A 27,063-nucleotide genomic window follows, 5' to 3' on the forward strand; every position below is an offset into this window, starting at 1 on the left:
ATGATATGAATGTATTTGTCCCTGAAAAATTGATATATTGAAATCCTAAAACCCAATGTGATGGGATTAGGAGGTGAGGCCTTTGGGAAGTGCTCAGGTTCTGAGAGAACCCTCATTAATGGCATTAATGCTCTTATAAAAGAAGCTCTAGAAAGCCAGTTGACCATTTCTACCATGGGAGGATACAATGAGAAGTTTGATACCTGGAAGGAGTACTCTCCTGACCATGCTGGCACCCACATCTTGGACTTCCAGCTTCCAGAACGGTGAGAAATAACTGTCTGTTGTTGATTACAGCCTGACTAGATCACGACACCATGTGAACAGACAGGTGCACAGAGACACAGGCGGAAGAATGCCACGTGAAGATCAAAGCAGAGATTGGAGTTATGCTGCCACAAGCCAAGGAACAAGTGCCACCAAAAGCTGGAAGAAGCAAAGAATATTCCCTTAGAGCTTTCAGAGGGAGCCAACACCTTGTTGCTTTCAGTCTTTTAACCTTAAATCTGTGAAAGAATAAACTTCTGTTGTTTTAAGTCATCAAGTTTGTGGTGCTTTGTTATAACAGCTCTGGGAAACTAATGCAGACATCATGGACAGATGTATCAGATGGATAATGTAATGAAAGATGATATATGCACAGTCTAAAACTGATAAGGTCCTAATATCCAGAATGTCCAAAGCCCTCAAATCAATAAGAAAAAAAAATAATAGAAAAGAAGATGGATACAAAACATGAACGGGCAATTTGCAGAAAAGGAAACTTAAAAAAATTAATACCTAAAGAGATGCCCCAAATCATTAATGGTCAGAAATGCAAATTGAAATATCACTTTTCACCTATTAGCCTGGCAGTAATTCGAAAAGACAGATGTGCCAACTCTTGGTCAATATATGAGGATACAAGAACCCTTATTCCTGCTGGAGGGAGCATGAACTGGGACAGCCATTCAGAGACCAAGACGGCAATAATAACCCAAATTAAGTATGTGCATGAATTTTGACCATCAACTCTGCTCATGAATATATAACTGAGAGAAATTATTTCATAAGTTCATAAGGAGACATATGTAAATGGAAATGTTCCTGAAACATTGCTGTTATTATTATTAATATTTGGAAGCAAACTGACTGTCTAAATTAAAATGTGGTGGTTATACATCATGGGATTTCCTGCAGCAATTAGAAGTAATGACTTAGAAATACACATAGCAATGAATGGGTATAAAATTATGCTTGTGAAAAGGAAAAATCAGAACCAAAAATATCATGCACTATCACTTATTTGATTAAAAATATTTCCTCATTAATCAAAGCACATTTTATAAGAACACAAAGAAAAGAAAGATATACATTATGCACAACAATGGTTATCTACTAGAATGGAGGATAAAAAGTAATAAAATAAATAAAAAGACCGGGCCTTACGTGGATCAATGATATTGTATAATAAAATGAGAAGCAACATTAGCTCAACCCTCTTCACTTGAGGTCTAAAAACACAAAGTTTAATCAGTTCAATCAGTTAAGAAATGGTCACACCAAATTACTAAGCATTTTTCTGAAACATTTTATTTTTTCAAAAGACATAATTTAAAACTGAGCTCAGTATATACTAAAATGCAACATACAGGATTTCCTTATTCCAGTGCTCAAATAACTTTCCTGTTTCCCTTCCCCCCTTATTTTCTGTCTTCTTTACTTACTTTTCATACTCTGACACTTTTCCCCCTTAAATGTTAGCATTCTTCACAATTTTGTTCTTAGTTCTTATTTCTTACTGTACAAAGATTTCCTGAGTGTTGGATTCATGTCTATGGCTTCCACAACTCAATCTGTCTTTAATTCCCACCTTTCCCACAAATATTGATCCCCACCTGAATTTCCTATAGGTTCTCCAAGCTCAGTAAGTCTAATATTAAACCCATACCCTTTTCTTCTTTGCCCTATAAACTTGATCTTTTAAATGATATTATTCCCCCAGTATCTCAAGCTAATTTGGGAAACATCTTAGACTCCTCTCTCTTCCCCATTCCATATGTCAAATCCTATTTATTGTACTTCAGAAGTATCTCTAAACCCAGTTCCTCTTCATATCTCCACAGCAACAGAAAGACACCAAAGGGGTTTAAGTACCAACGTAATATAGGTAGAACTGTTTTAAAAATGATTACTCTGAATGCAGTGAGAGGAATTTATTGAAGAGTCGGAGATATGGAGACAAGTTTAAAGTTATTGATGAAGTCCAAGAAAGAGGTCATGAATGCTTGGATTAAGGTGATGGCAGTGGAGAAGTAGGGAATAGAAAAAGGGGGCGGGGGGAGGAAAGCATGTATCTGCCTCTAGAAGGGGCTTCTTTAAAAATGATCAACAAAATTTTAAAAAGATAATTTTTCATGAGACTAATTTTATAAAATGTTTATTTTTTTTAAGATATCCTTGCAGGTTTACTATCTCAGTTACATGTCTTCCTATAATTTTTTTCTCCTTTTAAAACATCTTTTTTTTTTTTTTTTTTTTTTTTTGGTATTTTATGGCACCATCCTGAGATGCCTTCTATAGTGTTTTTATATTTTTATATATTAATTTTATATGAATTTTACATTTATGATTTTATAGTTTTTTCATTTAGTTATTTCTTCACTGTATTTAAAGGTTATTATGTGATTTAAGAGAGAGACAAATATTTCCTGCTTATTGCTGGTTGCTGTTTTGAATTTAACTTACCCCATCAACCTACAATTAATTTAAAAATGTTATCAGTTAAATGCTGTAATGGCCTGGGTAGCTTCCTTTTTCTAAAACAGTAATTTTCTGTGTCATCATAGGGATGAAATATGGTCTTTGTAATATCCCAGATGTGAAACGACATTTCCTTCCTAGAAACTTTCTGATTCTTACGAATTAACTCTTTATCACTGCAGTAATTTTCCTACAATATTCTAAGAAATTAATGAAAAATTTATTGAATTATTCTAAATTCTATAATTTTAGCATTCAGAATTTACAATTATTAGAAAACAGATTTTTTTCTATGTGGTCAATCTAGCTTGGATGTTTTTAAAATAGAATTTTTCTATCAAAATTTTCACAAATGTTAATAATTCAAATTTTTGTGACTCATAAGTACTATACTCCAATAGGAAATGTGTTTTCCTTCTTTGATGATTTAAAGTTCTATATTCCTCTGCAATGCTTTGTAATCTGGTTTTAATAGATGGCATTACCTGGTTGAGTACAAGGAAGGTATTACCTAGATACCAAGTGGCACTATTTTTAACTGCTTCTCCTGTGAGTCCAAAAAACATTTAAAAGTTTCTCTTAAACTTTATCTGACATGTGGATCAAAATAATTTTAGCTTGTAGTTAATATAGAATAGCAACAGATAGTTTGCAGCCTTAATTGTGTTAGTAAATTTCATTTATCCCAATAAATTTCCCAAGTTTCCCAAGTCCATCTTTTATTACTCAATTATGTGCATGTATGAGTGTGTAGATGGATGGATGGATGGATGGATGGATGGATGGATGGATGGATGGAAAGACAGATAAATAGAGTTGACTCTCAAAAAACACAGATTTGAAATGCATGGGCCCACTTAAACATGGATTTTTAAAAGTATAGTACAGTAGTCTGTGTGTATTTTCTCTTTCTTAAGATTTTCTTAATAACATTTTCTTTTCCCTAGCTTAATCTGTTGTAAGATTGCAGTATATATTACATCTAACATAACATTTTTGAGAGTCCAAAAAACACAGGTTTGAAATGCATGGGCCCACTTAAACATGGGTTTGTAAAAATATAGTACAGTAGTCTACGTGTATTTTCTCTTTCTTAAGATTTTCTTAATAACATTTTCTTTTCCCTAGCTTACTTTATTATAAGATTACAGTATATATTACATCTAACATACAAAATACGTGTTCATTGATTAAGTTATCCATAAGGCTTCTGGTCAACATAGTAGTTAAGTTTTGGGAGAGTCAAAAGTTGGGTGTGGATTTTTGACTCTGTGGAAGGTTGGCACTCCTAACCTCCATGCTTTTCAAGGATCAACTGTAGATAAATAGAGAATAAAATGAAATGTATAGCAAAAATCTGGTTGCCTTAATGAAATCTTTTATCCAAGAACGTTATTTATTTAACATCTATGTGTTAGGCATTACTCTACATGCCACTTATGATGGTGAATGTTACAGAGAGATATTCCACCTCTTAGACTTTGTGTATTAATGAAGAGAAGACACAGTTGAAAAATAATTGAAATATAATTTCAGATAATGACTAATGTCCAGAGGAAGTAAAAAGAAGATACGATAGTGATTGGCTATATAAGCAGAGAATGGTGGATACCACACTCAAAAAGAAAGTTTCTGTAAAGAGAGGCTTTAAACTAAAACTTGATTAATTAAAGAATCACCAGCCCTGCAAAACCCTAAGGAGAAACAACGTGGGCAGCGTATACAACAAAATTCCAAGGCCAGCTTGGCTAGATCCTATTTGAGAGGAGAAGTAAAGCGAGTAGTGTTGGGTAGACACAGAGCTAATTCAGAATATTTTGTCTTCTCGATAGGAATACAATTACAATAAATCACAAACCAGTTAATCAATGAGTGGTTATTTATTTCAAACTCACTATGCCTTGAACTGATCCATTGGGAGACACGTTTAGAATTGCCCTTTCACATTTTACAAAATGGAGTGTTAAGTAGTAAAATTCTTTAAAAAGACAATTATTTTCCAGTATTTCAAACCTACAGCAACGGGCAGAGAACCATGTCCACTAGATTTAAGAGATTTGACCTGCTCACATTTTGACATTATTTCTTCAGATGCCTTTTAAGAAATAAAATGTTACAGGAATACTTTAATCCCCTTTCTACAACCTTACTTGTGCAACTCTCTCCCCTTCAAAGAGGGAATTACCACTGTGAAATTGGTAAGTACATTTTCTCTTCTCTTCATATTTTTATAAAGCTTTCTTTATGGTGAAATATAGACATAAAAAAGGGAAAAATTAAAAAAAATATGGATCAATGTTTTATCACAAAACGTTACTTAACTATTGCCTAAGTAAAGAAAGAACAATGCCAAGACAGAAGCACCTATTTTTTTTTTCAGAAGCACCTATTATTCCCATGTGATCACTATTCCCTCATTTCCCCCCAAAATGGATGCTATCCTAACTTTAATAACAATTGCTTCCAAGCAGTTCTTTTAATCTTCTCATGCATGCATTAGCTTTGCCTTAAAAAACTTATGTAAGTGAATTAAAACAGTAAGTAGAGTTTGTGTCTGGCATCTTTAGCTCAATCTATTTGGGAGATTCATCCATGTTTTATGTGTTGTTGTAGTTTGTTTGCGTTGCTGTAAATAGTTTTTTTGTGTGTGTGTATAGCGTAACGTATCCATCCTAACATTGATGGACATTTAAATTGTTTTCAGCTTTTTGACTATCAAAGACAATGCTATAAATATTCTCATGCATATTTCTTGGTGCTTATGTGTTGTCATTTTTGTTGGGTGTATACTTAGGAGCAGAATCGTAGAGTTATAGGATATGTGTATATTGACCCTTAGTAGAAGAAAATTCTGGACTGTTTTTAAAGTGTTTGTACAAATCTACACTCCCATCAATGGTGGAAGTTTTTCCAATGTTTCACATCTTCATCCACACTTTGTATTTCAATTTTTCAATTTTAGCCATTCTAGTGGGTATGTAGCATTATCTTTCTATGGTTTAATTTGTTGTTCCCTGTGACTAATAATGTTAAAGTATTATCATATGCTTACTGACCATTTGAATATCTTCTTTTATGAAGAGTCTGACTGAGTCTTGGCCAATTTTTAAATTGTTTTTTTTTCTTATTAATGTGTAGGATTCTTCATATATTCTAGATACAAACCTTTATAGGTTACACATGTATTGAAATAATTTTCTTAGTGGTTTGTCTTTTTACTTTTTTAGTAGTGTTCCCTAATGTAGTTCTAATTATTCATCCTTTCCTTTCTGGTTAAGGCTTTTATATCCTGTTTAGGAATAGTTTTCTCACCCAAAATTATGAAGATATTCTCCTATATTATCTTCTATAAATTTTGTTCTTTCTTTCATATATAAACCATATAAACAACCCAACAGGAATTGATTTTTTAAAAAATTTCATAATCAGTGTGAGATAGATGTAAAGTTTCATTTACTTTGAGTACTGATAGTCCATTGTCTTAGCATCATACAGTGAAACACTCTTTCTTCCATTGCTTTGTAGTATCACTTTTATTATAAATCAAATGTCTGCTATAGGTGTGTCAATTTATATGCTGTTTATTCTATTCCATTGATCTGTTCTTATGCTCATATCACATTATCTTATTATAATTTTATAATAATGTTTGATATTTGGTAAGACAAATCTCTTCTTGTTCTTCTTTTCTAAGATCGTCATGATAGTTCTCATTTTATACACACCCCCCCCCCACACACACACACACACAGATTCTGATTGGAATTCCATAAAAGTTATAGACACATTTGGGGATATTTGACATCTTTATGAGTTTTAAAATTCACAAACATAGTATCTTCTTTGATTTATATAAACTTTCTTTAAAACTAAAGAATCCCTAAATATCCCATTATCATTTTATAGTTTTCTACATAGAAGTCTTCTGCAAATTTTGTTAGACCTATTTCTAGATAATTTTTTAAAGATTTTATTTATTTATTCATGAGACACACACACACACACACACACAGAGGCAGAGACCCAGACAGAGGGAGAAGCAGACTCCTCACAGGGAGCTCGATGTGGGACTCGATCCCGGAACTGAGATCATGCCCTGAGCCAAAGGCAGACGCTCAACTGCTGAGCTACCAGGCGTCCCTATTTATAGATACTTGATAATTTTAATGTTGTTGGAAATGGCTCTTTATAAAAATTCATTTTCTAACTATTTGTTGCTGGTATAAGGAAATATAATTGATACTATTGACCTTGTATCTAGAAATCTTGGCACTGTTGCTTATTAATTTTAATAATTTTATATGCTCTTTTAGATTTTTTTTGTATATAATTGTATGATGGGCAAATAATATCAATGTATTTTCATTTCTAATCTTTTATTGGAGATGGACAGACCAGGCGTTTTTGTATATTCTTGACTCAGAGAGAAAATTTGTAAGATTTCATCATTAAGTGTATTTCTATGGATACGGTTTTACTAGAGAAATATTTTCATAGTTTTTTTCTTCACATATCTTTATTTCATTTTCATTATGAAGTATATTTGTACTGGATCTAGAGTTCTAGGTTGGAAGGCATTTTTAGTCATTTTCACTTGTAAGTATCATTCAACTGCCTTCTGGATTCTATTATTATTGAAAGTTTCATTATTATTCCTATGAGGATAATATATTCTTTTTCCCTTCTTCCTCAACTGTAGCTACTTTTAAGATTTTTTTGTTTAAAGATTTTATTTATTAATTCATGAGAGACACAGAGAGAGAGAGGCAGAGACACAGGCAAAGGGAGAAGCAGGCTCCATGCAGGGAGCCCGATGTGGGACTTGATCCAGGGTCTCCAGGATCACACCCTGGGTTGAAGGCAGGCGCTAAACCGCTGAGCCACCCAGGGAATCCTACTTTTAAGATTTTTTATTTCTATTTTCAACATTTACACTTTTATGTAATTAAGTGCAGGCTTCTTTTCGTTCATTTTGCTTGGGAGTTATAGAACTTTTTTGATCTCTAGATTGTTTTTCTTCAGTTTTGAAATGTTTTATTTCAAATACTACTGCTTTTCTTTTTTTTTTTTTTCCCCCCTCTCTCTCCTTTCTTTCTGGGACTTCTGTTACATGTAGTTTAGACTATATTACTGTTTTTTCTCTCTGTCCTCTACTTTCTTTTCTCTGTCTTCCTTTATTTTGTCTCTCTCTGCCCAATAACACTAATGGTTGTTCTTCTCTTTCTACTGCTTGTTTCTGCTGGTTTTCATCCATATAGTTTTGTTCCCTTGGTATTTGTTTGATTGGTTATGTTTGTTTCATCCATATGTTTTGTTCCCTTGGTTATGTTTGATTATATAATAAATACTGTGTTTGCAAGATTACCTGTAAATGTTATCTTCATCCAGAGAGGATTTATGTTTGTATCTACTGGGTGCTCCAGAGACACTAGCAATCCTAGTTCTACTTATAAGATCTCCAGGATTGAGATGATTCAGAGAGCTACAATTCCTAAAAGAACCTATCTATTCATAGTTTACTCTTGCTGTAAGGGTAGCCTTAGAGGACCAAGTCCAAAGCCACAGAGATCCACCGGGCCTCTCCCTGCTCCCCACCAGTTTCCTGGCCTACAATCTTCATTTCACTAGCACTGCAGATCTATTAAAAATAGTCCACTGCCTCTCTGCCACCCTGTAGCAACTTCATTAACATCAATAATGCCCTTGAGAGTACAAAACCTAAAATACATGGCGTCTTTGACTTTCCTTGTCTCTTGATTCTTGGTCCAGTAATTCTTTGGTATTTTCTTCCTTATAACAATGTATATGTTAATTTTTTTTTTTTCTCTTCAATATTTCCGGTTTTCCCTAGGGGGCGATTGATTGGAATTGGTTAAGGTTCTGTCTATGCACTGTTTATACTGTGTCCGTAAGTGCCCAGAAACTTGAATTTCTATGGCTATAATCTAATCTAGAAATTTGAGCTGTATCATTAAAAAACTGGTTCTCTGCTATTTGTAGAGTTTGCAATCTGGTTTAATATTGAACTTATATATTTAAATCATATGAAATGTGACAAGGTATAAAATGTCATAGAAAAATAAAGGAACAAAAAGGAACTTGAAAAAAAGTATGACCGCTGCTTTCATAATTGTTATGTGAATTTCATAATAATCTTGGAATATAGGAGAGCATTCATACATATACACTGAGGCCCAGAGATTATTAATGCCTTGATAAATGTCACAGATTTAGGGTCTCATTATAAAGTGGCAGGGATTAGAACTCAAGTCTACTTCCGTCCTTAACGTTTCTCAGCCTCCTTTGACTTTGAAGATAATTACCGAGTATGCTAAATATCTTTCATAAAAAATGCTCTTTCTTCCCTTGAAACTCTGATCATGTCACTGAAATATAGGAACTGGAAAAATTGTTCTAGTGTTAGTAATAAATATTGAACATGAGGCATAATCAGGTAGTAGATTAGGCCAATTTGGGGACAGGAGTTGAGAAAAGGAAGACATCACTTTAAATCCTGGGGCTTTGTCACTCATGAGCTATATGGCCTTGGAAATGTCACTTAAGTTCTCCAAACTTGTATTTCCTCATGTCTAGAGTAATACCACCTTCCTTAACAGGTGGATATATGAATTAGAGGAATTATGTTAGGTGATACATGAAAATTACTCATGTAATAATGAATTCGACTGGCCTTAATCCCTCGTTTCAGGGAGGTAGCCTCTAAATCCTTGGGATTTTTCTAGTGATTGGAGTATTTCTTATTCATGGTAGACCCTGATATTTTATGCTAACAAGATCACCAGGGTTCTAGATATTTTAACCCAGTATTATTACACAGTATGGGGCTGGTCATACCAGATAGACTAACCCAGTGATTAAAATGTTGATGCTGGGGCAGCCCAGGTGGCTCAGCGGTTTAGTGCCACCTTCAGCCCAGGGTATGATCCTGGAGACCCGGGATCAAGTCCCACGTCAGGCTCCCTGCATGGAACCTGCTTCTCCCTCTGCCTGTGTCTCTGCCTCTCTCTCTCTCTCTGTGTCCCTGATGAATATATAAATAAAATCTTAAAAAAAAATGTTGATGCTTTGAGCCATGTGATGTTAGCCTGACCCCCAGGGAGGCCAGGAAGCTGGAGACTGAATTCAATCTCAGAGCCAGTGATTTAACCCATCATGCTAACATAATGAAACCCTAACAAAGACTGGATTCTGGACATGGGTGAGTTCTCTGTGCTTCCTATCGCACTGTATAGTGCCTTTGTGTATTATGATACAATAGTGTGCCTGGAGGATTATGTTTCCTGACTCAAAGGAGAGAAGACAATGGAGACTTTGCATTTAGGACCCTTCCTGATTTCTCCCTATGTGTCTCTCTCTTAGGCTCCTTTTAATTTACCTTTTATCCTTTCACTATAATAGAACTATAATTGTAAGCAGAATGCTTTCCATAGTTCTGTGAATTGTTCTAGCAGATTGTTGAACCTGAGGGGTTAGAAGAAACCCTGAATTTGTAGCCATCTGGTCAGACCTCTGAGAACCTCTGTAGCCATCTGGGGACTTCTGAACTTGTGCTGATGCAAAGGTAGCATTGTATAAGACTGTCCTCTCAACCTATAAAGTTGGGTCTAACTCCAGTAGTTGGTGTCAGAAGCTGTCCTAATTACCTAGCATAGAGTTCAGCAAATAGTAGGTGTCAATAGTTATCATTAGTAATCAGAAATGTGATTCTTATGTTCTTAATATAAAAAGGATGCTCCATCACTACCACATATATGGCATTTAAGTTTATCAATACCTAAAATTAATGAACAAATAATGAATTTGTTAAAAAGAAGTTCCTCACAGTCAAAATGTATAATCTCTCAGTATTTTTACATTTGTACTCTTAGGTGGTTTGGCTGACTACAGTTTGAAAACTAACGTTTCATTATGTGGTAGCATATTGATAACAAGAACAATTCTCCCTGGATTACCTTTTTATAATCTATATTTTAAGAGTCTCTATTTAAAGTCACTCTAAGTCCTCACCATTTGCTGAGAGCCTTCTCTGTGTTGAGCATAGAGTTTAGACAGAGATTCAAAGTCAAGTAAGACAAAAATCTCTTCACTTCAAGGCTCATTATCTAGTGAGAGAGGCAGGTATATTAATTAACAACTCTAATAAGATAGACTGTAATAAGTGTCTTAGCACAGTGACAAACACAATGCTATGGGAGTATAGGCGAGGAAGATATTGATGTCAGATATTAAGCTCTATTAAACATAGATTCGATTCTTGATGTAAAACGAATGTTTCTGAAATTCTTCTGTAAATCGCTGTTGAGAGTTTCTTCTTTTTACAGTTGTGCACATGTTCAGTTATATCATGGATTCTCAATCTGTTGTTCTCAGGGAGTCTGTGATCCTAAAAAATGCGTTTTCCTCTGTTTCTTTGAAAAATCATAGTAGAAATATGCTTATTTATTGCAAATTATATTTTACAAGTATTATTATACTCCAAATATGTGTTAGGGGAAAGGAAATAAGAATCATGCAATGGATACTAGTTGTCATTCCATGATTTGAGTCTGAAAGACTTCCTTGTTGATGAAAATTAAACATATTTGATGTTGCCATTATAATTAGGGAATCTGTCTTTGTTTACAACAGACTGGTTTAACATAGAATGATATGTCATACTTGAGGGGAAAAGGTGACCAAAAGCTGCAGTGCTTCTGGTGTGGCCACATTCTTGGAAATGTTCTTACAAATGGCAACAGGAAGCAACAAAGGTATAAAAATACCTTAAGTTGGCCATCCTGAAAATACACTCGACAGCACTGATCAATTTTGTGAAAATGCTAGCAATCCAGTTCATCCAACCATAAGGGTAAGAATGCGGTACATCAGGCCTTCTATAATTTGACTTTATCCTACATCTCCAGCCTCATCTTTCAAAAGTATTCCTTGCTTTCTCTACTCTGTAGTCTTGTTTTTCTTTTTTTTTTTTCTTCCGGAAAGAAAGAAGTGATTTTAAGAGTGCTTATCTCTGCTTATGCTATAGCCTCTGTCTAGATCGCCCTTTGCATTTTAGTCTGCCTGATGTCCATGTTTTAAGACATAGTTGATGCTGAACTCTTTTATGAAATCTTTCTTGTCACATTTTAGAATGAACCCTGTAGTAGACAGCTTATAAAATGGCTCCCGATGGTACCCACCAATTCACGCTCTTCTGTAATCCCCAACCCTCAAGGCTGTACTAGTGACTCACTTCCAGTGAATAGAATATAGCAAAAGTATTGGGATATCATTTCTGAGATTAAGCAATATGAGACTTTGACTTCCCTCCACTACTTAGTTTTGATTCTACTCCTAGCAGTTTCTCCATTCCACCTGCCCTCGGAGAAAGCCCTGGTTCACATATGCTAGACTATTTCGGCTTCTACAGACTTTACTTGCACTAAACCATTATTAGAGTAGGAAAACTTTTTCAGTTTCTCTTGTTGGTCTCAAATTATCCTTTGTTGATTTCCACTTAGGTTTTCTTGTAACTATCATCCAAAGGTTTTTGACTTTGCTATCTAGTTGCTTTGGAGTCACAGCAGATCCAAAACCTATGATGCTTTCACTGCTACCAGGAATCCAGAATTCTTTACTGGTTTTATCTTTTGACATAAGTATCTATTTATTCTAGACAACCAAACTCTTCCTTATTCAGAGTCCATGTACTGCTGAAGGGGTTGCCTCCATCTCCATGCCCAGGGCCAGATATATATGTCAAGCCTGGCTAATTAAAAAAAAAAAAATCAAATAGTAATTGGTTCAAGAACTTTTGTTTGAACTATCAAAAAGCACATACGTTCTATTTTGACAAAATTTTAATTGGTTGACAAACGTGTAAGACCCAGGAATGATGCCAACTCATAGTGGTGCAAAACCAAGAGACAAAGAGAGACCAAGTCTTAGCAATGTTATTGGGAACTCTTGATCGGACTGTGCCTGAAGAAATTGTACCCCTAGACTTTTTAGTTATCTGAGCCTATATATATCTTCAGTAAGTAAATTTAAGTGTGAAAAAGTGCTATATAAATAATAGTCAGGAAAAGTCTATGCAGGGGTAGAATTTAGTTGACTCATACATAATACTAAACCATGTTGTCATGTGACTTTATCTCATTTCTCGAAAGGGGATATTAAAGACCTGCACAACCCAGTTAGCTGTACTCTTGTGAAGCTCAGTGAGATAATACATAGTCAACACAGTGATTCAAACCTAGGGTGTCTATCCGAGCACACAAGACTAAATCTTATTCCGTTTAGCCCCCAAAGTACTGGTAAGAGATTTTCTCATCACCATTCTTCTACTTGTCCTTGGGCCCCTCTTTGGTTATATGGATGTTCTGGGGTATAGATTTGGAGATGTTCTAGGAGTCCTGTAAAGTCATTCTTTCTGGTAGTCAGTCATCAATAAATTCCTCTACACTTATATAGTACCCTTTTTGTGGTCCTTAGCTGAATCCATTCCCTTATTTTTTCTTGGACCAAGGCATTTCTTTCACATCAGATTCCCAGGGCCCCATCTGATCATCAAAGTAACTTGTTCTGCGAATTCCCTCACAGGACTCTATTTTATCACATGAATCCTCCTTCCCACCCAAACTCTCTATTTTCATTTGCTTTCATAAAGACTTTGGTGGTCCATTAAACTCAGAATTAGAATTAATATCAAACAAAAAACTAGTTTCATTTCTTTGAAGTCAAGGAAATCTCAAACTTCAAACACTCTTAGGAAGTGCGGAGAAATATATACATACTATCTTTCAAATGCACCGCAGAAAAGAAAGATGAGCAAAACAGTTATTTCTATGATAAATCAGGTTGCCTGCTCATATCCTGTCACATATGTGAAAGCGCTTGGGAAACTGAAAAGTGATCCAGAAATATAAAGGAATGTAAAAACTGAATCCCCCAAGACTTGGTGAATGTTACTCAAATATTCTTATTTAGTAATAGAAAATATCACTAAAGTTTCTTCATCCACATAAATCACAGGAATTATATTAGGTAAGTAATTAATCACACTTTGTGATTAATTAGACGAGCCCTTAATAATTATGTATAATTTTGCAGGTGAGCATCTTGGTTAACAAATATTAAATGTAGAACAATACTCATATATTACTCCCATTATACATATTAATTCTTTATCAACTTATTTAGAAACTAACTTATAAGATGAAGGCCCAAATAACATTAGACAGTTTCATTGCATTTTTTTTTGAGTGAGAATATACTGCTATCTTTAAAAAGAAAAAGTTGAACTGAAAAGATATGGAAAACAAAATATCCGTTTTTGCCGCAGATGTTAAAAATGGAATAATCAAATATAAAATGAAATGAAATAAATATTCATGAGTCATGATTCATCTCCCTCACTTGATAGGAAACTGATATGTCTCTATGGTAACAGTAAAACTGCTATCCGGGAATGAGCACTTCTGTGTGTATGTGTTTTCATGAGCATATAATTTCAGAAGCATGTGATTAGAAATAAGAAAGAGACTAAAATGAACTGCCGCTTGGATCAATTGAGGTAAAGGAAAACAATGGAACAAAAGAAAATTCTAAGAGGAGAGATGAAGAAATAATTGGGCGGTGAACAAAAAAACAAGTATTGATACAAAAAGGAAAGAGGACTTCATCCAAGGACAGGAATTGGATAGAATTCTCCATTACCAAAAATGTTGCTTCTCTTTCAAGTCTGTGAGGTAGAAAGGGAAGGTACAGGAACAGTGGTTGAATTGTTCAAGGTCACAGAGCTAACAGCAGGTGTTCAACTCTTTCTCGTGATATTAGAGAAGAATTTCATTGTGTCAGGGTTGCTGATTTGGGTCAGGAGAGGAGAAGCAATGGGATGAAGCGGTTAGATTTGTATAGGTTAGTAGGGCCACGCATGTTCCAGGTAGTGGGGTAAAGGCAAGGAGGCATTTTTCATACTTTGAATCTCTGAGGTAGTGTTGGGAAAATAGGGGTGTGGCAGGCTTTGGAATCATTAGGCAATGTAGGAGCCCTTTCATATCTTGCAGTAGAGGGCCCAGGAGAGATGACGGCAGCAGGGACTCTATCAGCTGAGGGAGAATAATCACAGCCTTTATGGAAGAGCAGGATTGGGTTGCTCTTCTGCTAATTTTCTCAGCCAACATCTTCAGATTTGAGGAACGGCCCAGGTCCCTTCACTGAGAAAATCCTCTACTGCAGGAATAAGGAATTCAAGAAGATCCATCCAAATTTTCTGGGGACTCAAGTCCCTGCTGATCTTTTTGTTATCACTGATGGTCCTAAAAGAATCAGGCAGCAGGTCTTGTTGTAGAGATGCGGAGTCCAACCTTGATGACTTGTTTTTTTTCCCTCACATCACTAGCAAAGTGAAGAACTTTGCCCCAAGGTATATTGGTGTCTCAAAACCTGAATAGTTTTGCTTATTTCTTCCCTACATAAAAAAACAAAAACAAAAACAAGAACAAAACAAAACAAAACAAAACAAAACAAAAAAACCCTACACACATTACAGAGAAAGATTTCCTGAATTATTTAATAGCTTTTTTACTAAATTTAAATTTTTATTGAGTTATTACGTCTATGTTACTTTAAGACGAAATAATGCTTAAAATTTTATAAAAAAAATTACTGTTCAGAAATTGTGTGTTTGCACTTAATCCTCCTTTTTCACTTCAGGACTATCATATTCTATTGTTCTCAGTCCCTTCAGTCTAGAGTCCCTAAGGATCAGTTTCTCAGAGACTAAACATCTGGTTTTCCTGAGCACTTAGAAAGAGCCTTTAACCTTGCTTTGTAAGATGAGGATGGGGAAATAGGAAGAAGGATGTCTGATTACTCTATATACAGATTTTTCGACTAATTTCCAGCTCCGAACTCACTATAGCTAGTCAATATGCCTAGCGTCTCAAGTTCCAAATCTTCAGTGATCCATGAGGAAAAAGCTCACTTTTAAGCATTGGCTCAGACTGTGAGTTCTTAGGTTTCAACTTCCTTTTACCTTCTAGTTTAGTTGCCACCCCACTATTTGCCTTCCGCATATTAACACTTATTGACATTTTTCACTTACTCTCATCTCTGTTCATTTACTCTTTGTTTTTAGGATTTATACTTTTTTTAAAAAAAAAAAAAGCATTTACATTTTAATATTATTTCCATTGGGAGCAGAGATAAACACAATTGTCCATGTCTAACTAGAAAGAAGCCTTAACTGATGTTCTACATGCTATAACATGGAAAACTAGATGAGAAAAGCTGGGAGAAGTATTTAGGTAACTTATTTGCTAGATTTCTTGTCTCTGAGGCCCCTTGTGTTATGCGGCAGGCGGCATTCATCTCTCACTTTTCCATTACCAGTCATTTATTAGTCCTTAGACTCTGTGGCCAATCTTTTCCCTCACCTGGGGGGAAAACAGAAAGCTTGGATCAAATCTTTTTCATGCTCTCTAGAGCCAGGTACATCCAACTGCCTTCAAGTCCTCTCTGCCTGGAATTCCCAGAGACATTCAAAACTAAAATATTCCATGTTGGCTCACCTCCATCCAATGCAGCCCCCAACCTCTTCTCTTGCTTTATTTGCTACCTTAGCAAATGGTGTTACCATCCACCCACTTTTCCAAGACAGATACCTGGAACTTATCCACATCTCCTCTCTGTTTCACCCCCCTCCCTCCTTAGCATGCAAGTAATTCCTAACTCTTCCTATCCATTTACTCCCCCAGAGTTGCTCACCTCTCTCCTCTGTGCTCTTTGCTTCTACCTTTCCAGCCTCCATGTCATACTTAGGTTCCAGCAACAGCTTCTCCCAGCTAGGCTGTCTTTACACCTTTCCCATTCCAGTTGATTTTTCCACACTAAAGTCAGAGTGATCTTTCTAAAGCATAAATTTTATTTTTTTAATCTGCTTATTTGAAACTTTTATGTGGCTTTCCACTGTGCTCAAAATAAAGTACAAATTTCATGTCATGATCCAGTCCCCTGTTATCAAATGCCCAGCCTTACTTTTTTGGCATTTTTCCTCATCTAACTATACTCTAACCCTTCTTTTAGTTTCCTGAATGTGCCATGCTCTCTTTCGCTGCCGGGATTTTAACATGCATTTTTCTTCTCTTCCTGGAACATCATCTTTTCTTCCCCTTTCCAGCATAATCCAGAGAGCAGTTGTTAACGGTTATATAACTCTTATGTAATCTTCAAGACTACATTTAGAGGTCATTTTCTTCTCCAATGATTCCCTGATATCCCTTCATGCAAAAGTAGTTATTTTTCCCATGTATTTTCATTAACCTTCTGTTTATTCATTTTAGCACTTATCATCTTATGTTGAGTCTCTCCCAGCATACTGTAAATTTTTTCAAGGCAGGAACTGCATTTTATTTACTGTTGTATCCCTGATACCACAATTTTTAGCATTGTAATAGATCCACATAAATGTTTTTTAAATGGGTTAATGAGATAACGTAAGAACTTGGTTCAGTGGCATCCTCTTTGTTACCTGTCTTGTTCTGATCACATATTCCAATCCTGCTATCTGTCTATTTTTCTTTCTCTTTTTCCCTCCCTCTAGTTCTAGTTCTAATTATTTGCCCTCAGATTCAAGCTTCATTCTTTGGTTCTGGGTTCTTATCAGACCTCAGGACTAGGATCTGTCTTCTTGCTGAGATTTCAATTATACATTCATTATTTAGCACTGTTTATTTAAATAGTGCTGAATTTATTAACTATCTACAGTGAGTTAGGTATGGTGCTTATTCGAAGATAAAGCAGAGAACAAGATTGGCTTAGTCTCCACATTCACAGAACCAAGATTCTAATTGGAGAGAAGTAGAGGTATATAACTTGCTCTTTAGTTTCACAGATCTACAGATGGAGAAAAAAAAAAAAGCTGTACTTAACTAATTACACCCAGGATTGTCATCATCACTTGCACCTGACTTGGATGAGGAGATGTTGACCTTTGATCTGATGTCGTTAGGATGCCATAAGAGGATGCTATAGTAGGAGTCTTGGGAGGGGGATGAATGTATTTTGCATGTGGAAGTGATGTAAATCATTGGGGCCAAAGGGCAGACTATGGAGGACTTCAGGATGGCCCCCATTATTCCTACCTCCTGGTGTTCACATCCTTGTATAATCACCTCCACTCAAGTGTAAGTAGGACCTGTGATTTGCTTCTAGGCAATCGAATTTGGAAAGGTGATAGGATGATATTCCCATGATCATGTTGTATAAAACTCCATCTTGCTGGCAGATTTATTCTAGATACTTCCTCCTTTGCTGGATTTGAAGAAGTGAGAGGCTATGTTAGGAAGCTCATATGGCAAGAAGCAGTCTCTAGGTGACAGCAAGAAGTTGAGACCTTCAGCCTTACGGTCACAAGGATATGAATTCTGCCAATAGACTAAGTGACCTCAGAAGTGAAGCTGAGTCAAGCCTCCAGATGTGACCCCAGTTCCAGCTGACATCCTTAATTGTAGCAGAGGATGGAGCTGAGCCTGCCTAGACTCCTAACCCACAGAAATTGTGAGATAACAAATGTATGTTGTTTTTAGCCAAATTTGTTCTGCAGCGTTAGAAAACTAACACAGGGAGACAGATAATAAGCAAGTAAGCAGATAAAAAGTTTGAATTATGTTGAAACATACAAAGGGAACAGATAAGGTACTATTATAGGAGGAAACTTTAGACAATGGTTACTTTAGAAGGAAGAATCAGGAAAGGTCTCTCTTGAGATGTTATGTTGGCAGAGACTCAAAGAATGAAGAGGAGCTAGATATCTTGGGGTGGAATAGAGGATAGAAAGATGTTTCAGCAGAGAAAATTTTTGGTGCAAATATGCTCTGAACTAGGAAACAACTTGACACATTGGAGGAATCAGAGGCCACTGTATAAGCAAGAAGGAGAGCGGTAGACCCTGTGTGTAGATTTTTGGGGGCCAAGTAGTAAAACATTTGAACTTCCTTTGTAATCCACTGGGAAGTCTTTGAAGGACTCTTAGCAGGAGAGTGACAAGATTTACCCTTTATCTACCCTGTGAAGAATGGATTAGAGTTGGGGCCTTTGAATAGGGCGACAATGGAAGCAGTATAGTCATCTACGAAGCTATTGCAGATGAGGGTTCATCATACATACCTCTCAGAGGTCGAGATGAGGACCAACTCTTCATCATGTGTGTAAGACCTTTCCTGGGGATCCCTGGGTGGCTCAGGGGTTGAGCGCCTGCCTTTGGCCCAGGGCATGATCCTGGAGTCCCAGGACTGAGTCCCCACGTCAGGCCCCCTGCATGGAGCCTGCTTCTCCCTCTGCCTGTGTCTCTGCCTCTCTCTCAATCTCTCTGTGTCTCTCATGAATAAATAAATAAAAATCTTAAAAAAAAAAAAAAAAAAAGACCTTTCCTGGTCTAGCTCCTGATTACCTCTCCACCTTTGACTCTTTTCCTCTAGTGAACTTCTGTCCCAGCACATACAAGAATTTCTGCAAGTTCTTGATGTCAGCACTCTCTGAAGTCTACAGGTTCTGACTGAACTGTTTTTATTTTCTATTGCATACAGTGCCCTTCATTTCATACCTTCCCTCTGGGCAGCTCCCCAGGCCCTTGGGTATCTGCTGGGCCTGTCTGTCTATCCTGATGCTTCTTAAGGCCTAAACTCACTGAAATAACAATAAAAGAAAAAAGATGAAAAGAAACAAGGAAAACTAAAAATCATCTTGTAAAACATTTTGATAAAATTAATATTCAAGCCTTTTTTTTCTTTTTTTGATTTGTCAATTTCTCTGTTATTTTGACCCCTTCTCCTTGTGGTGAATTCTGAATATCCCTATTTATCATTTTTAGTAAAAAGCGAGAGAAAGTGGAACAGCCTGTGTGCCAAAAAAAGAGGGGGAAAGCCCTGTAATTGATCACATTTACATTCCTAGAAAGAACACATTTGCAATTCCACCTGCCCTCTGGAACATGAGAAATGAAAAGAATAAACAACTCATTGATGTACATCTACAAGGGCTATTTTGTTTCTCATTTTGTTCAGCATATTTCAGGGCTTCTGAGGAATGGATATAAACTAACATGGGGTGAATAACCATATATAACAGTTTTTATTGAAATAGACAATAAAATGGCCATCTTTAAAGAGAAATAAAAGCAATCCATATTTCTATCCATATTTTTAATTCACTTGATTTTTTTTTTTTTTTTTGGAAATAATATAAGAAATATCTTTACTTTTTTTTTTTTTTTTTAGTATTGAGTTTCACAGATGGTGGCACCCAGTCACTGCGAGGCAGTTATTATGCTGTGGTGATCTGGAAATGTTTTCCTTTGTCAGAATGTTCCAGACTCTTAATCACAGTACTCACAGCCCTTCCCAATGGATCCAATCTAACTGTCCAACTCCTTGAGGCTCTATACTCATTTTTGCCTAATCCCTGGAATCTAGCAACACCAGACCACTTACTATTTATTCCCTCTAATATATCATCCCTTGTCAGGCTTACGATTTACCTAATCTTATTTAAAATGCAGATGATGACTTAGTAGATCTAGAAAAAAGCCAGAGATTTGACATTGCTAACAACCTCTCCGGTGCTGCTGGTGCTACTAGTTTGTATGACATATTTTCCATAGCAGGCGTTAAGTAGCCTAACTATTTTTATTTCTGATCATGCCCTCCAGCCTCGTGGGTTCCTTCTACATGGAGACTCTAGCCATGGGATAACACCGACTCATTCTTGTGTCTTTAGGCCATATCTCACCTCTTTAAATGAAATATTTTTCCTTCCTACTCTAATGACATTACAGGCTTACAAAGCCCTTATCAGGCTTACAAAGGCAATGTCTCAATCCCTTTTCCTAGCACTTTCCTCATGCTTACTCCCACGCTGGTCTTTATCTACCTGCAACATGCCAAACATGAGTTAGTTCTGGAGGATTTTTTTTTAAATTGCTCTTCCCGTCACATGTCCTCATAGCTTGGTCCCTCATTTTATTTAGGCCTTTGATCCCTTCCTCAAAGAGGCCACTGCATGAGTTGACCCCTATGTACAGCTGCCTGGGTAAGATCAAAATGGAGGCTGAACTCCAGTCTCTGTTTGGTGTGTGAGGCTAGAGTAATGTGGTAGCAGAGGGCAGGAGACGTAGACAGACAAATCAGAAAACTCTTGCAGTGAGCCAAATGTGAGAAAATGAGGACTGAGGTGATTGCCATGGAAACAGTGAGCCTTGCCGGTGCCCAGGAAGGGCTGCATACACCTGGAGAAGGTCTGCCTTTCTCTAGCGTGCCCCCAAATGCAATTTGTCCAGCTCTCAGAGTGGTCTTCCTTGACCACTCAATTTTAAATAGCAACCCACTGACTATTTCTGTCCCCTTTCTCTGTCAATTTTCTTCCCCAAATGATGACTCAGAGATTTTATTATATATCCTATTGATTTGTTTTTGTTGTTCGTCTTTGCAACTTTGATTGTCAGCTCAGTGAAGGAAGAGGCTTTTTCTCCTTTGTTTACTGGAATATACCAGTGCCTAGAACAGCATATGGTATAAAATAAGCGTTCGTATACATATTAATTGAATTAATCAGTGAGTGAATACTCCGAGCTTCCATAAAACATAGAATAGGGAAGTATGAGGCAGATACAGGCTCAAGTCTCAACTTGTCTACTTGCTAGCTATGTGAAATTAGGCAAGTTACTCATCTTCTTTGGAAATGTTTCCTCATCTTCCAATGGGAATAATGGTAATGCATGAGTCATTGGAGAGTGACATGGATGATATAAGATAATAAATGTAAATTTCTTAATTTATTACCTGGTATCTCGCATTTATCACACCTTATCACAGCTGTTTACTTTTTGTTTTTCCCCTTGGCTGTGAGCTCCATGAGAGCTCTTGTTACAGTACTTCTTAGGAAAACCCATTTTCAATAACTCATTCATAAATATTGTTGATTAAGTGACTACTCTGTGCCAGGTACTTTGCTCTAACCGGGGAGACTCAACAAAGAATGCAGGCATGGACCACAGGTAGCTTCTGTGAAGTGAAGGAGAGAGATATAAAAAAACAAACAAACATGAAAACTTCTATAGCTTGTAATATGTGAGAAATAAATAAACAGAGAACTGTCATAGTATGACCATAAAGGAAATCATTGTTTTACATTTTCTTGGTTTGGGCTCAGGTCATGATCTCATGGGTTTGAGATGAAGCCCCGAATTGGGCTCCGTACGGAGAGGGGAGTCTCCTTAAAGATTCTCTCCGCATCCACACATATGCTCTCACTCTCTCAAATAAATTATTTTTTTAAAAAAGAAAATAGATTATTTTAAAAACTCATGCTATAAACCATCTCTGGCATTGAGTCATTCAATGACCACTCTTTATATATGAGCTGACCAATTTTCATCCATCTTTCTTCTCCAGACTAATTCTGTTAAATATTATTGAAATGACCTAAAATATTAGAGGATTTTTTGATGAAATGTTCAAAATGGAAAGTGAATTATAGTGTTATTCCTTAAGAAGTGAGGAACTTCCACCAATGCAATAAATATGCAATTTAAAAAATGTTTTTCTTAAATATTATACCATTTGATACAACAAAAATAAATTTAGATTTACTTACTCCTTGGGAGCGATACAATGAGCAAAAATATAGCATTCATCAGTTCTATTTTTAGCAACATAACTTCTCCTTATTTGTCTTCAGTTTTGGAGTACATGTTATATACATATTAATCTATGCATTCATAGTTGAATGATGCCATTGACTATTAGCGTAATTCATTTATAAAAAAAGAAATGTTTAAAACACTGTACTACCCTTAATAGCAGTTGAAACAGTTGCTCATTTAGAGTGGCATATCAACTCTGTTTTGCTCTCAGCATTTAATGAGAGAAAGTCATTTGAATCACTTTCATCAGCCTGAAGCCTGAATTTCCAAATGTTGCATATAAGTGTTCATTGTATTTGTGTTTCATTCTGGTAGAGATGTTCTTCTAATGGATTTTGCCTGCAGCTGGTGGTATTCATTGAGCAATGGTGGAAATCAATTAAATTATCCTTTTTTCCCCTATAAAAATGATTTAATAAATGTACACATTTTTAAAAGGAAATATATTTTAATATTAACGTATAATTGAACTTGAATCTACACTCAATCTATTCTTAATAACTGGATCATTCTTCAGGAAGGGAGATGCAATGATTTCACCAGGTATGATAGATAAAATTTCATTTAGGCCAATTCATTTGCTGTAACGAAGAATTTTAATTGTTTGGCACATTCAAAATCTTCCATTGCTTAAGGCCGCAGTTAGAAATAAGGCCATGGAAATTTATTTTTTCTTTTTCCTCCCCAAAGAATGCTATATTGTCTTGGTACGTTATAGGTTTAGCAAGAAAGAATAAAAGGAACGGATACAAGAAACTGTAGTCTTGTAATGCTATAATTTTTTTATTTATAGGTTGCAAATACAACGGACTTTTCCACGATAAATGAAAATTATTGCTCTAGACAGTGCCTACCAAAAAGAAATCCAAAAGTTATGAATAGTTTAAACAGTCATTTTCTAAAATGTTCTGTTGAATCATATGAATATGAGCCTCATTAGAAAAAATGCTGAAGGATTTTTGCCTCATAACTTTTGATTCACATGAAATCACATTTGCCTCATTTGTCAAATCTATTTAAAATGCAGTAATTTTTTCATATTATTGATTTTGATAGGCTAACATTAGAGAATCAGGGTAATAGGATTAAATTCTTGTATGATTATAGCAATTCAGCGAAAGCATGTCATATAAGGCACTTCATGTATATTGTCCAAATCATACTTTAATGCATTTTGTAACATAAATAATTTGCCTCTTAGAGTCTCCTATTTCAGCCCATTCTGCATGTTTTTTTTTTTTATTAGACATCACTTTCATTGTTATTCCTCTTCTTCAGAACCATTCATTTATTAATTTGTTTAAGCAACAACCATCTATTAAGTGCCTGCTGTGTGCTGGGCATTGAGATGAATGCTGGGGATTCAAAACCACATGTAATACATTTCCTGTCTTTCCAGGGCTTCCATATTTAGTGAGGGACATAAATAGGTGAAAAATCATTGGATTTAATGGAAGAAGTGCTACATTTTTCTGACTAAGATCTATGGGAGGAGGATGCTTTACTTTCTCTAAAGAAGCTGTCTTAGGGTAGAAAATATTTCAGCTGAAATTTGAAGGATACATGAGACGTGTAATGAAGTCAAGCAGAATAAGCATTATACCAGTAGCAGGGGAATGTTAAAAAGCATCAAAAAGAAAAAGTTGTGTTTTACTGATTTCAGAATTCTTCACTTAGTTTTTATAGCCCTCTGCATACTGGCCCATTTTTTGATCCAACCCTAATTCCTGTTTCCCAATAGTCAACTTTTGCTCAATAAATATTCTTCATAGGTGCTCTGCATTTGCCACTTTTTATTTCAGGCTCCATGTACTTGATCAGGTAACTTGCCTTTATGATGCCTTCTAATCAAACTTCTCCCTAAGGACAAACTCAGGCCTCACTTTCCCATTAAAGCCTTTCATATACAATTGTACCTTTACTGAACTTCCTTATTAGGGATCACTTTTGCACTCAAGGCAAGCACCTCTTAAATTAACACATAAGTAGGGACGACTGGGTAGTTCAGCTGTTGAGCATCTGCCTTCGGTTTAGGGCGTAATCCCAGGTCTGGGAATCAAGTTCCACATCGGGCTCCCTGTGAGAATCCTGCTTCTTCCTCTGTCTGAGTCTCTGTGTCTCTCATGAATAAATAAATAAAATCTTTAAACAAAAATTTAATACATAACTAATATTTCTCATTCATTTTTTTCTGAGTAACTTGGGGAAGAGCATTGTTTTGATTTGTATCCTGGTGATGATTCTTTTTAATATACAGCCTTGGGTATGTATTAGCTTTCCTTGTAAAATGGAGATAATAAAACATATTTTGAAAGGTGTTTATGAGGATAAAAAGAAATAGGAACATTGAAAATGCTGTTGGCCATGCAGGGCTGGAATCACATAGAAACCCTGGGAAATATAGGTGGATAATCTTTATACAATATAAAGAAATGTATACAAATGTGGATCAAAATGAGAGAGATCAAAATGAGATAAAAAGACAGTACAGTGAAACAATAGGTATTCTTTTCTTGGATTGTGTTGAATATTTCAGTGACATAGAGAACACTGAGGAACTAGAGACAAGGAATTAATTAAGGGAATCTCTAGTAGGTTAGTAATTACAGGTAAAAGGCTTTGTGCAAAGTGAGATAGGATGTATGATCTAGGACGTTGGGTATTTTCTATGTGTCAGTATTTTCTGGTATAAGCACTCCAGTGTATACATCATCCAAACCCTACCATGATTTTATCTTATTATCACTTTCATTTCATATCTATGGTAACTGAGGCACAAAAAATTGGGTGGAAAAAAAATAAAAGTTGAATAACTTGCTCAAGATTATGCACTTAGTACACAGTATACCAGGATTCAAACCATAGGCTAGTCTCCTAATTCTGCAGAATAACTACAACTGCCCCTAGTGCATAGAATTCATTTGGAGGAAGGTAGTTAGTGAACATATAAGAATCTTGCAGAGTTGGCAAACATAAATTCTGGCTTATTAAAGTCCCAAATTATGAGCCTCTCGGTAAGCAAAATTATATTACCAAACCAAATAAGCTCTGTGAAGCAAAGGATAAACTATATTCAAAGTCCTAACACACTGAAAGTGTTAGAGATAATGGAGTGGGGTTCTATTAAGGATGATATTAAAGTCTCTGAGGAAGATATGTGGAAGGAAAGTGAGGTAAAAAGGAAGGAGGAAGGTGAGGTAAAATAATACATATTAACATCCTAACATATTAAGAATTTAGTCCAAAATTCCAACAAAGACTCTAAATGGGTGAGGCTTGAGCACATGGAAAGCTCCATTTCCCTATGTTTCATAGCCATCAATTCCTTGCTACCTAAGAGTCTGGAATGTCTGCCTTGGTTCTTCCCTCCGTGTCCAGTCTGAGATTAGAAACCAGTCTCATCTGGGGTTCTAACCCCATCTCTGTAAACTATGACCTCCATAGCATTCTAGAGGCCACTCAATCCAGCTCCCTATTTATATGCTTGTATGTGGAGCAAAGGGGAGAAGGAGGGTGGTTTCATTAGAAGGAAGGGCTTTTTCTGTGTCTTAGACGTGACAGGGCAGGAGTAGTCACTCAATGAATTTCATCCCTTCCCTCATGTTCTTCTCCTTTGACTGGATTATAAACAATTTAAATGTACTATATGCTTTCATATGCTTCATAGTTTTTAGGCAACCTAACTTAGTGGTTAATAGCAGAAATTTTGGTATCAGGTGAACCACACTTGAGTCCTCTCTGCTACTCCCTGTGATTTAAGCAGTTATTTAATTGCTCCACAGCCTGTTTCACTTGTACAATAGGGATTGTAATAGTACTTTCCTCTTAGACTTTTTATGAGATTCAAACTAAAAATTATGTGAAAAAACACTGGTGTCTATACCTTGGTAACCCCTTAGTAGAAATTACCTATTACTATTATTATTATTAACCATCAAGATTATGCTCAAGAAATGTTTTTTGAGCTCAGTTGCTGATTTATTGTCTCCTATGTTAAACAGCTGTCATTGCAAATTTGCAGTCAATTTAGTCTGTAAAACAGCAAGAAGAGACATTAGGATTATTCAATAATAAAGTGAGAATAAATGCACATATCGTCTTGCATTCCAAGGCCAACTTCTTTTATTCATACTTTGCTCACAGACATGTCTTGGGGTTAAATATATATGATAATTTTACTCCAGTTCAAATATGAAATTACTTTAGAATTTAAATAAATTTGTTCTGTCTTCTGAATATCTTCAGACCAGAACGACACAGCAGGGTAGAGAGGTAAATTTAGAGGTTATCTCTACATGACAGTAAAAGTGGTCACTGATAGCTAAGAAAATAATAATAAAGAAAGTGGAAATGCTCATAAAGTTAATATCATTGTGAGCCTCCTATGTGGTTTAAATGTTATATGAATTAATCAACTACCTCCTTGAAATCTCCACTCACATGTCTCAGAGGCATCTTGAGCTTAGCATCTCCTAACTAAACCCTTGTGGCCTTTTCCACTCCCGACTTGTCTCTCAAGGCTTTCTACTAGTAGTAAATCATGGCCTAAAATGTTAAAGACAAAACTTGACTCCCTTTCTCCCTAATTCCACCTTGCCTCATTTTCCCCCATGTAGCCCATC

The 27,063-nt window shown here is 35.9% G+C and overlaps 2 long non-coding RNA genes across 2 annotated transcripts in view; both read left to right on the top strand.

The window, feature by feature from the left end:
- Positions 1-540, top strand: part of LOC140620145 (uncharacterized) — a 31,521-nt gene extending 30,981 nt beyond the window's left edge. The window contains exon 2 of the long non-coding RNA XR_012019882.1: positions 298-540. This is a non-coding gene — a long non-coding RNA (uncharacterized lncRNA). The remainder of the gene's footprint in view (positions 1-297) is intronic.
- The window catches only part of LOC140620144 (uncharacterized), a 221,059-nt gene that overhangs the window by 170,375 nt on the left and 23,621 nt on the right, over positions 1-27,063 (top strand). The window lies entirely within an intron of this gene.

This window comes from Canis lupus, chromosome 28, assembly GCF_048164855.1.
Source record: "Canis lupus baileyi chromosome 28, mCanLup2.hap1, whole genome shotgun sequence".
Taxonomy (NCBI): Eukaryota; Metazoa; Chordata; class Mammalia; order Carnivora; family Canidae; genus Canis; species Canis lupus.